The following is an 11227-nucleotide window of genomic DNA, read 5'->3' as shown; positions in this document are numbered from 1 at the left end:
CAAAGGCTAGGGTTTCTTTCTCCAGAACAAACCCAAAACCCTACTCCAAGAAATTCAAGAACTCACCATAGATTCTACAAATTGAGTTGAGATTTGAGTTCCCCAAGTTCAAGGTTTCAAGAACCCTCTCTCAAGAGTAAGAAGAAGATTTTCAAGCAAGCTTGTTCATCTAAGTTACAATCTAAGGTATGTGGGGTTTGAACAAGGATAATTCTTTCGTCCTTGTGCCCAAAACTTGTTTTAAATTACAAAGATATATGACTTTATGAGTTCTCCTATGAATTTGAAGTGTGGGTTCATACCCAATATTACTATGCATGAGATTTTGAGATTTGCCAATGTTCTGGAAATTGAAGTACATAAGTATGTTGAGATTTTAAGACAAATTGCTGAACATTTCAGATTTCTACATGATTTGTGTATCCTTATGACATCTAGTATGCATTTTGATGAGTCTTAACTTGAGATTTAATTATGGGTCATTAAATCTTACTTGAGATTTTGGTTTTTATGAACTTTTGTGCTATAAGCACCCATGATTTTAGTATTTTGAGATCATTGAGAAAGTTCTGACCTTAATGGTCATAGTAGCTTTGAAATCCACTTTACCAAATGAGATTACAGATTTTATAGTTGGGTTCTTATGAACCATGATATTATTTTAAAGTGGATTTCCCGGAGATAAGTGTAGCTAACTAAAGGAAGTAGTATTTAGCACCGATTAGGGTAAGTTACTACGATTTTATACCCCAGAACTATGTGCCACCATAGGATTGAGATTTATGGGCCCGAGGCCGAGATATATGATCACTGAGTTTAGGTTATTCTCCCTGGCAAGACTATGACTCCTCTCCCCTATGTGAGGTTTCTTCCTTAGGAGGAAAAGATGTTGGACTTAGCTCACTTGGTTAATGTCGGTTAAGAGAACCTCCCTAAATCTTTGAAATAAGTAAACAGTGAATAAACAGCTTATGAGTATTTTTCCCTAGTAATAAGATTTTTTGAAATAGTTTCTTAAAGTAAAATTTTCCCAAGAAGAAAGTAGTTTTCTCTACTAGTAAGAGTTATATAATTCTGAGTTCTAAGTGTCTTGAGTTAAAAGAGTTCTAAGTTCTTGAGCATTAAAGAAGTTTTACTCTTCATGAGATATATGCATGAGTTGAAAGTATTATTTAGAGCTTCCTTCATCCTTCAAGTAATGAGAATAAGAGGAGGGAACAGATTTTAAAGCTAAAGTATAATGACTCGCAAGATTTGTGTTACATACTTCATTCTACATGATTTATGAGCTTATTATATTATACTTATTCAAGCTATGTGAGTCATTCATATTTGCATGCATGAATAGATTAAAGAGCATGGATATTATTTTATATACATGCATACACCCCCATATACTCAGTACATTCCCAAGTGATGATCCACATATATGTCTATGCGCTACATTATCTTATAATGTAGGTTCAGATGCTCAGTCCCAGCCTCGTCAGTGATTTCCAAGTACCGTTGTTTACATCTCTACAGTGATGAGTCCTCATGGTCTGAGGACCTATCTTTAGACATTTCAGTATTGTAAGTAGACATATTATTGCTTTCAATTTAGTTTGAGTCAGTTTTGGGGACCTGTCCCAGTGGCTCTCTAGTAGACTTGAGTAGTAGAGGCTTTGTCAGAATAGTTATCATATTATTATTATATTGAGATTTCCAGTATTGTGTTCGGTTGGACAAAGTATTTTCTTCGTATTTTCTATCATTTGATACGACAGTGCCAGTGTTTTGTTTATTTCTTCTTGAAATTAGTTATTTTATGTAGTGACGGGCTCAAAGGGTTAGCTTGGGGCTACTTGTAGCCTTAAGCATCGTGTGACGTTCCGGGAGGAGATTTTGGGTCGTTACAACTTTGAATCCATGACCTTACTTTCCACTAACGATTCTGAACTTTAGTAAAAATGTCAAATATGGAATCTACGCGTCAAAATAAAACTAATGACACCCATATTGACTACTTTAGGTTTGGGGTCAAAACAGACCCTCGAGACTGATTTTTGAAAAAGAAGAGAAAAATCTTAACTTTACTTCAAAAACATGTTCCTAATATTTTTAGAAATCAACATCTTAAAACCAAGTCAAATCAAGTAAAAAAAAGAAGTTCAAACCAAAGAAAAATCATATTTAAGTTTTATCAAGTAAAATCTTTGAAATTCAAGTTAAGATCAAGAATCAGAGTTGTTTTGAAGGTTAAATTGATGAAAAACTAGTAATTATACGATAAAAATATTATTCAAGTGAAAAGGAGTGAAACTGTAGTTTAAAACCAAGCCCTACAGTTTTTGCGTTTTGAGAATTACTAAGAAAAGGAGTTACCTTATATCTTTAATAGAATCAAGAAATAGGTGTTAATCTAGCTTCTCAAACTCCCAAAAGCTTCACTTTTAAGCTCTCACACTATTTTATGGTTTAACTCTCAAGATAAAAAATGAGCAAAATGGGCCCAAAAAGTTGCTTTAATAATGCAGATTTTTCTGCACCAGCTATAGAAAAAAACTATTTTTTTAAGTCCAACTCGGACTTCGATGGGGTGATCGAAATTCGTTCGGAGTCCGATATATACAAAAAAAATTATGTACCCATACTAAATTCAATGTTTCAGACATGTTGGGGAAGTCAAATTTTTTTTAAAACGGCATTTTCATAGACTTGATCCCAAAAATCCAAAATTTTAATTTTTTAATATGAAGATCAAAATGAGATTTAAAACTCGTAAAATTACACCAAACATGTTACCACCCTAAACACAGCTGCTGGCAAAGTCAGATTTTTCATTCGAGGTCGTTTCAACCAAATGTGGGTCCTACACCCATATTTCCAACTTTCCAACTTTTTGACCAACTGGTCGAAATAAGGTCGGGTGCAATCGGACCCGAAATAATTGTCTACCTAGTCTAAAATTGATATTCTGGAGCTATTGGCACAATCCGTTTAATCATCCATCATATGGATCAAAAGGTATTCACGTAAGTCCTAAATAAGACACTCGAAGCCTTTAAAAAACCACAATATCGCATAAATGCAATCAAAATGCATGGGGTACCGTGCCAAATACATCCACGCCTCAAAAATATAATAATACAACTACGAAGAGGGGTAAATTAGTCAAATCACACACAAACACACATTTCACATATTCCATCAAAAAGTTGGTCGTTGCATCATCCACTACTAAAAATCTAGTTCGTCCTCAAACTAAATATAAAAGAAATACATGAATCAACAATGAGCAAGGGATAAGAACTGTGTATATCTATAACACCCCATACTTTTCCTAGTTTAATTTAGCATTGAGAATGTCAAGGGTTGGCTTCAAGAGAGAATGACTTTTCATACATGTAGAATTTTCCAGATTTAGACCCTTCAATGTGTAGGAAATTGAATTAGCTTTCCAACAATATAAGATTCAGCTAAATCTGATAACCGAGTAAGAAGTTATGTCTATTTTAAGTTTCAGTCGTAAAAGACCGTGATTAGGGCCCATAACGCATCACGGAGAAGTGTAAGATCACAATTGTCAATTTTTAGTGAGACTCTACGATTTTGGCAAGTCGCGGAGAGGTCCAAATTCTCAGTTGTCCATTTCCAGTAGACCAACTCGATGTTGGTGCATCGCGTCAGTAGCCAAACTGGCATTTCCAAAGGGGCATCGTGATGGTGGCGCGGCGTGGAGGAAGCCCAATTCCCATTTTTCAATTTTTCAGTGAGCCACCGTGATAGTGGCGTGTTGCGGTGGCCACCCAGTTCAGAAAATGTTGCTTTTTTTAGTTCCGTTTAAATATTAAAAGGGGTATTGTGGTAAATCCCCAAGGCGCCAATCCGTCTTAAACAAAGAATTAAGCATATTCCAAAGAACTTTATGCTTATTTTATCAATTCTCTCTCAAAATAAAATCCTAGATCATCAAAGCTCTCTCCCCAAGAAATCTAATTCCTCCACTAATTCTCCAAGGTAATTCAAGATTAAGAATTTTCAACTCAAGAACTCCAAGAATTCAACTTTAAAAGCATCAATAGGGATCCAAGATTCAAGCCTTAGCATCTAGTTCATCAATTGAGGTGTGTGGGGTTTCTCAACAAGGATAATCATTTCATCCTTGTGCCCAAAACTTATTTTAAGTACAAATTTATTGAATTTAATGTGATTTCCCATGAAATTAAAGTTAGGGTTTATACCCAATATTGCTATTTATAAGATTGTGAGATTTCAAGTGATTTAAGAGTTGAGTTGCATGTTTATGCTTATATTTTCATGCATATTGCAGGAATTTCCCGATTTTAAGTTGATTTATAAATGTTTACATTACCAAGAATGAATATTATGATCTTTTAACATGAGTTTGATGCATGGGTCATTAAGCCCTAATTAAAGATTGTTATTTCAAGATTGATTGTTCTATGAGCACTTTATGACTAGATTCTTTTCAGATTATTGATAAAGATTTGACCTTTTGGTCTCAGAAAAGATATGAAATCCACTTTACAGATTCAGATTATAGATTTAGCTTTATAGATATACAACGAGTTTTCATTATAAACCACTATACTATTTTAAACGTGGATTTCCATCATAATAAGCATACAGATTTAATGGGAATAGTATTTAGCACCAAGATGAGTATGTTACTACGGTTTGATACCCTAGAACTATGTGCCAACGTTTGATTTAGATTGTTCCCACTTCTACTTAGATGATAGATATGTGATCACTTAGGTAGGTTATACTCCCTGGCAAGAGTATGACTCCTCTCCCAAATGTGAGGATTCCTCCTTAGGGGGACAAGAATGTTGGACTCCATGAATGCTCACATGGTTTATGTCAGTTAGAAGAATCTCCCATGCAGAATAAGTTTGTAGATTTCTAAACCCTTAAGACAAAGTATTTTCTCTGCAGCTTTAAAGTTCTTGAGTTTAAAATATTTCTTTACATAAGACTTCAGATATAGACTTACAGATTTTACTTAGCCTGTATGATTTGAGATTAAGAATAGAATACAGATTTTAGACCTAAATTTAATGGCTCACAAGATTTATACTATATGCTTTATTGTTCATTATTTATGATCTTCAGTTTTCAGATTACTCAAGCCTATCTGAGTCATCTTTAGCATGCATGATATTATAAATTATGATGATATTGCTTACTTATTGCATTCACCCCCATATGCTCAGTACATTCCCAAAGTACTGATCCACATATACATCTATGTGCTATATTGTCTCATAATGTAGGTTCAGGTGCTCAATCTTAGCAGCGTGAGTGAATGTCGAGCATTTGATTTACATCTCTGCAGTTAGTGAGTCCTCATAGTTTGGGGACTTAGCTATTTAGATTTCCAATTTATTAGTAGATAATTCAGTATTCATTTCAAACAGTTTAAGTCAGTTGGAGCCTAACCCAGTGACTCTCTAGATTCGGTCAATAGAGACTTGTCGGACTACTAGATTCAGTTTTAGATTTTTAGTTGCAGTATTCAAATTTTTAGTATTTGCTTTATCAAACTGATGAGATTAGTATTTTCAGATATACTCAGATAATTCGGACAATTTTACATATTTATTATGATTTTACGTTCATATTCCCCTATTTTGAGATTCAAATTTAGTAGAATGCAGCCAGGGTTAGCTCAGGACTACTTGTAGTTCCGAGCACCGTGTGGCATCCCGAGAATTAGATTTTGGGGTGATACAATATCAGACTCAACCTCCCAAGTAGACTCATCTATAGGTTGATGTCACCACTGAACCTTAACCACAGGGATGACTCTGGAGCGCAACCTCCTAACATCTCTAGCCAATATAGAGAACAACTCCTCAACAAAAGACAAGCGCTCATCTAACTGAACTGACTCCCAACGAATAACATCAGAATCATCCAGAATGTAATGACGAAGCATAGAAACATGAAAAATTGGATAAACAATAAAGAGATCAAGGGGAAAAGCACACTCATAAGCCATATCACCAACAACTCAAAGAATCTCAAATGGACCAATATACCTGGGGCTAAGCTTTCCCCTCTCCCAAATATCATCACACCCTTCATGGGTGAAACTCGAAGGAAAACACAATCACCTACACTATATCTCATGGAATGAAATCTACGGTCAGCATAACACTTTTGTTTACTCTAGGCTGGTCTAAGTCTATCCTGAATGATCCGGACTCTATCCAAAAACTTACGAAGCAAGTCCGTACCTCGATGCCTAACCTCAGAAACATCAAACCAACTCATTGGCGAGCGACAATGCCTACCATACAATGCCTCAAAAGAGTCATATCAATACTTGAATGGTAGCTATTATTATATTCAAACTCTGTTAAAGCCAAATGATGCTCCCACTGGCCACCAAAATCTATCACACACGTGTGGAGAATATTCTTTAAAACTTGAATAGTTTGCTCTGACTGACCATTAGTCTGTAGTAAAACATCATGCTAAGATCAACCCGAGTACCTAACTCAACCTGAAAAGTCTTCCAAAAGTGAGATGTAAACACAGAACCTCAATCTAAAATAATGGACACTGTCATACCATAAAGTCTTACAATCTTATGAATATAGGTATGGTCCAACCTCTCAGCACTAAATGGGACCTGAACTAGAATAAATAAGATGACTTGGTCAATCGAGATGACCCACACAATGTAAGAACCATGAGAAATATGAAGCAACCCATCCAACAAGTCCATAGTAATATGTTCCCACTTTCACTCGGGAATAAGTAACCACTGAAGAAAACCACTAGTTCTCATAAGCTCGGCCTTCACCTGCTGACAATATAGGTAACAAGCCATAAAATCCGATACATCTCACCTCATACCACCCCACCCGTCGTATTGTCTTAAGCTATGATACATCTCAGTCACACCTAGATGGATGGAATATCTGGAACAATGAGTCTCTTCCAAGATCAACCTAATCCAATCACTCACTTTCGTCACATAAACTGGGCCACCAAACCTCAAAAATCCATCCAAATTAAGTGAGGCTTCCTAAGCCTCCCCACTCAACACCTTATCGTGAATCAATATCATCAAACTGGTGAGCTCGAATCTTCTCCATCAAAGAACATCTAGCCTCCATAAATACCAAAATGTGTCCAGGTGTCAAAATATCAAGTCTAACTATCTAGTTAGCCAAAGACTTAACCTCTATGGCTAAAGGGCTCTTCGCCGTCAAAAGATACGCCAAGCGACCCATGCTAGTCGACTTTCGTCTCAAGGCATCTACAACTACATTAGCCTTGCTTGTATGGTATAGAATAGTCAAGTCATAATCCTTAATCAACTCAAGACAATGACACTGCCTCATATTATGATCTCGCTGGGTAAAGAAATACTGAAGGCTACAATGATTTGAGAAGATCTCATAACAAACTCCATACCATTAGTACCTCCACAACTTCAAGGCAAACATCACTACGCACAACTCCAAATCATGAGTAGGATAATTCCTCTCATGGGGCTTCAACTAACGAGATGCATAAGCAATTACCTTGACCTCTTATATCAACACAACACCCAATCAAACACCTGAATGATTACAAAACATGTTAAAGCCCAAACCCTCCTTAGACAAAGCAAATATAGAAGATGAAGTCAATATAACAAAATATTTATAATACCCGGCCAAGCCAATAAAACTTTGAATCTTGGTAGGCAAAGTAGGTATAGCCCAATCATGAACCACTGCAATCTGGATGGATCAACCATAATACCTTCCTTAGTCACCACATGAACCTAGAAAGATTAGCCTCTAACTAAAACCTGCACTTAGAGAACTTTGCATACAACTTCTCATCCCTTAATCTCTGAAGCACAAACCATTAATGCTCCTAATGCTCATCCTCACTCTTGGAATACACCAAGATATCGTGTATAAATACAATAACTAAAGAGTAAAGATATCGTCAAAAAACTTGGTTCATCAACTCCATAAATACGGCAGGGGAATTGATCAACCCAAAGAACAGGACCAAGAACTCATAATGACCAAATCAAATCTGAAAAACTGTCTTTAAAATATTTGAAGGTCTAATCCTCAGCTGGTGATATTCAAGCCTTAAATCAATCTTTAAAAACACCACAACACTTTGAAGTTAATCAAAAAAAATCATCAATGCAAGGAAAAGGACACTGATTCTTAACCGTCACTTTAATTAACTGCTAATAATGAATAGACATCCCCATAGACCCATCTATTTTCTTCACAAACAGAACAAGTGCATCCCAAAGCAAAATATTAGGTTAGATAAATCCCTTATCTAACAAATCCTACAACTGATCCTTCAGTTTCTTCAAATCTATTGGGGACATCCTATAAGAAGGAATAGAAATGAGCTTGGTACCTGGCTCAACATCAATAGAAAAATTAATATCAAGATCCAAAGGCATACTAGGAAAATTTATAGAAAACACATTAATAAACTTATGAACAACACGGATAGATTCCAAGGAATGAGGTAAAATAACACAAGTATTACAAATATGATCCAAATAAACTAAACATTTCCACTCAACCAATCAATAAGAATGAACATAAGATATGACCCTCTTGAGACCCCGAATGAAGTGAACCCTTCAATCTATGGCACACCCAACGAAGCTAAAGTCATAGTCTTAGAAAAATAATCTAATATAGCATGATAAGAAGCCAACCCATCTATACCAAAATAACATCAAAATTTACCATATCTAACACAAGCAAGTCTACCAAAGTCTCATGCCCAAAAAAATCAACAGCATAAGATTGATGTACCTGATCCACCACTAAAGAATTACCTACCGGGGTAGATACCCAAATAGGAATTGCAAGAGGCTCACTAATAGAATCAAAAGAAGTATATTTTTAAACCAATAATTGTCATAACAGACATGACTTTTTGCAATAGAGTCAGCCCACCTACCATCAACATTCTCCACCATGTTTATGTCTGTTATCACCGCCATAAATGGTTCTTTAGTAATGTTTGTCTGAGGTGTAGGTCCATATTTTTAAATTTGCAAAATCAAGCAATATGCCCACTCTTGCCACAGACAAAGCACAGTTCTTTTCTTAAATATTTTAATTTTTTACTTGATTATTTCCACCATTATTTTCCTTGGGATGTCTACCATCATTTTCTTGAATTTTTTCTTCTTAGACTTTAAAGTAGTATTTTTGTTCATTTCAGGGGTAGCTTTATTTGAAGTAGTTAAATTTACCTTTGGTGTGATGTTGTTCTCTTCTATTTGTAAAAGTTCATATTGGGCCCTTGCCTCTTTTTCCATGTAGATTCTCATTACAAAGTCTCAAGAGAAGTTTCCTTTTGCTTGTGGCCCATGGTTTTTTTGAAATTCCTTCAAAGAAGAAGGAAATTAATATATTATGACACAAACAATAAGGTTATCTGCAATTTTGACTTCCTTAGGCCTAATCTCTCCAATAATCATTATGAAGTCCTAAGCCTGATCTACCACTAACTTGTATCCATCATTTTTGAAGTACCATTCTTTACTATGAAATGCTTACCAAATTTTCTTTGCACTAGAGTATGTTTTATCATAATAATCATAAAAAATATTAGATAGACAATTAAGAAGAAAATACTGACACTTGTAGGAGACACCATCGTATTTTTCAACTTTTTTTAGAAAGAAATAAGTTCTTCATCATTCATGGAAGATTTATCTACTTTGTTTGGATTCTTATCATTTAACACATATGAAACATTGACATTACTAAAGTAGAAAAGTACTTTACCATTCCACCTCTTAAAATGAGTGTCGTTGAACCAAAATATCTTATTAAAATCTCTCATCTTGACATCCGTAGATTTTTCAGTTGTTGCCATTGAATCTCCTTAAAATTATTGGTGAAATTACAATAATATTACAATGAAAAAAATTACAACTGAAGAGATTAACTAGTATGTACCGTCAGTGCAAACAAAAATTACACGATCAGCTTATTTTTAGTATGCTAATAGAGTTTAAATGGTAAGTTGTAATTATTTTAATTTCTTTTACATTTGAATTATTAAAAAGAAAAATAATAGTAAAAGGTAACTTAGACTCTATATTATTGTATGATTATGTTTACCAATTATACAAAGGATTCCACATCTCTTTCATTTTATTCTAATTGTTCAACATGATTGAAACAATCCGCAACTTACACCATTAAAGAAACCACCAACTCTATCCTTAGTATACTCTAACTTGTTTTTAATAAAACTATAGAGGTGGAGAAGTTTTGTGGTTAATTTACAATTGTAAATTTTAAGAGTAAGAAATTTTTTAAAATAATTACTCTGTCATAGAAAAATTATCAAAATTATTTCTTTATTATGAGGTCGAAACGATTCTTCTGTCACACTTTATAATTAACTGTCAAAAGTTTAATATGGTCTCTAAATGATATTAAAATTGTATCTAAATGTCGAGGGCAAGATTTTATGAAATTATCATCATACACAGAAACAATAATTTATTTCCAGTTAAAAAAGATTAAGTTATAATTTTACCATCTAGTTAATCATGTAAAATAATTTTTTCAGTAGTCAATAAAATTGAATCCAAAAAGCGATTTCAAAATCTCAAAATAATTTAATGAGATGGGATTAGCAGATGGTTTCTACATGAGAGAGAGAGAGAAGTGAAAATCTGGAATGGCAGAGAAAGGGGGGATCAAGGAGGGAGTGTTTAAAAATTAAAAATAAGAAAAGAAAGAAAAGCTGAAAAATAGGTGGTAACATATTAGTAATGGTAATTTCTATTAAGGGGAGACTTTGTTAAATAGACCCTTTAAATCTATTTTTGAACTAAATGGACCATAAGTTTTTTCATTTAGGGAAATGACCAATTTTGAGAATAATTAAAATTTTTAGTGCTTTAAATTTTTTTACAAGTTTTTATAATTACAAACTAGTCCATAAAGGGACAAGTCAGCAACTGAATCAAAAGGGGAAAAACTCTCTCACAAAAAAAATCTTTCATGAGAATTCATGACCATATGTGAAGCTGATACATCTCTCCTAACAAAAATATTATGTATCTATCCAACAGATTATACATTTGTGGGCAATTATACAAAACAAAATATGAGGTACATTCATTTTCTTAAAAATAAAGCAACAACATAATATATTAAAGAGTATGTTGGACTTATAAATAAGAATACCAAGAATTCATGATCAT

This window comes from Capsicum annuum, unplaced genomic scaffold (genome assembly GCF_002878395.1).
Source record: "Capsicum annuum cultivar UCD-10X-F1 unplaced genomic scaffold, UCD10Xv1.1 ctg82507, whole genome shotgun sequence".
Classification (NCBI taxonomy): Eukaryota; Viridiplantae; Streptophyta; class Magnoliopsida; order Solanales; family Solanaceae; genus Capsicum; species Capsicum annuum.
The sequence above is the reverse complement of the archived record's forward strand: the minus strand, read 5'-3'. Positions refer to the sequence as shown.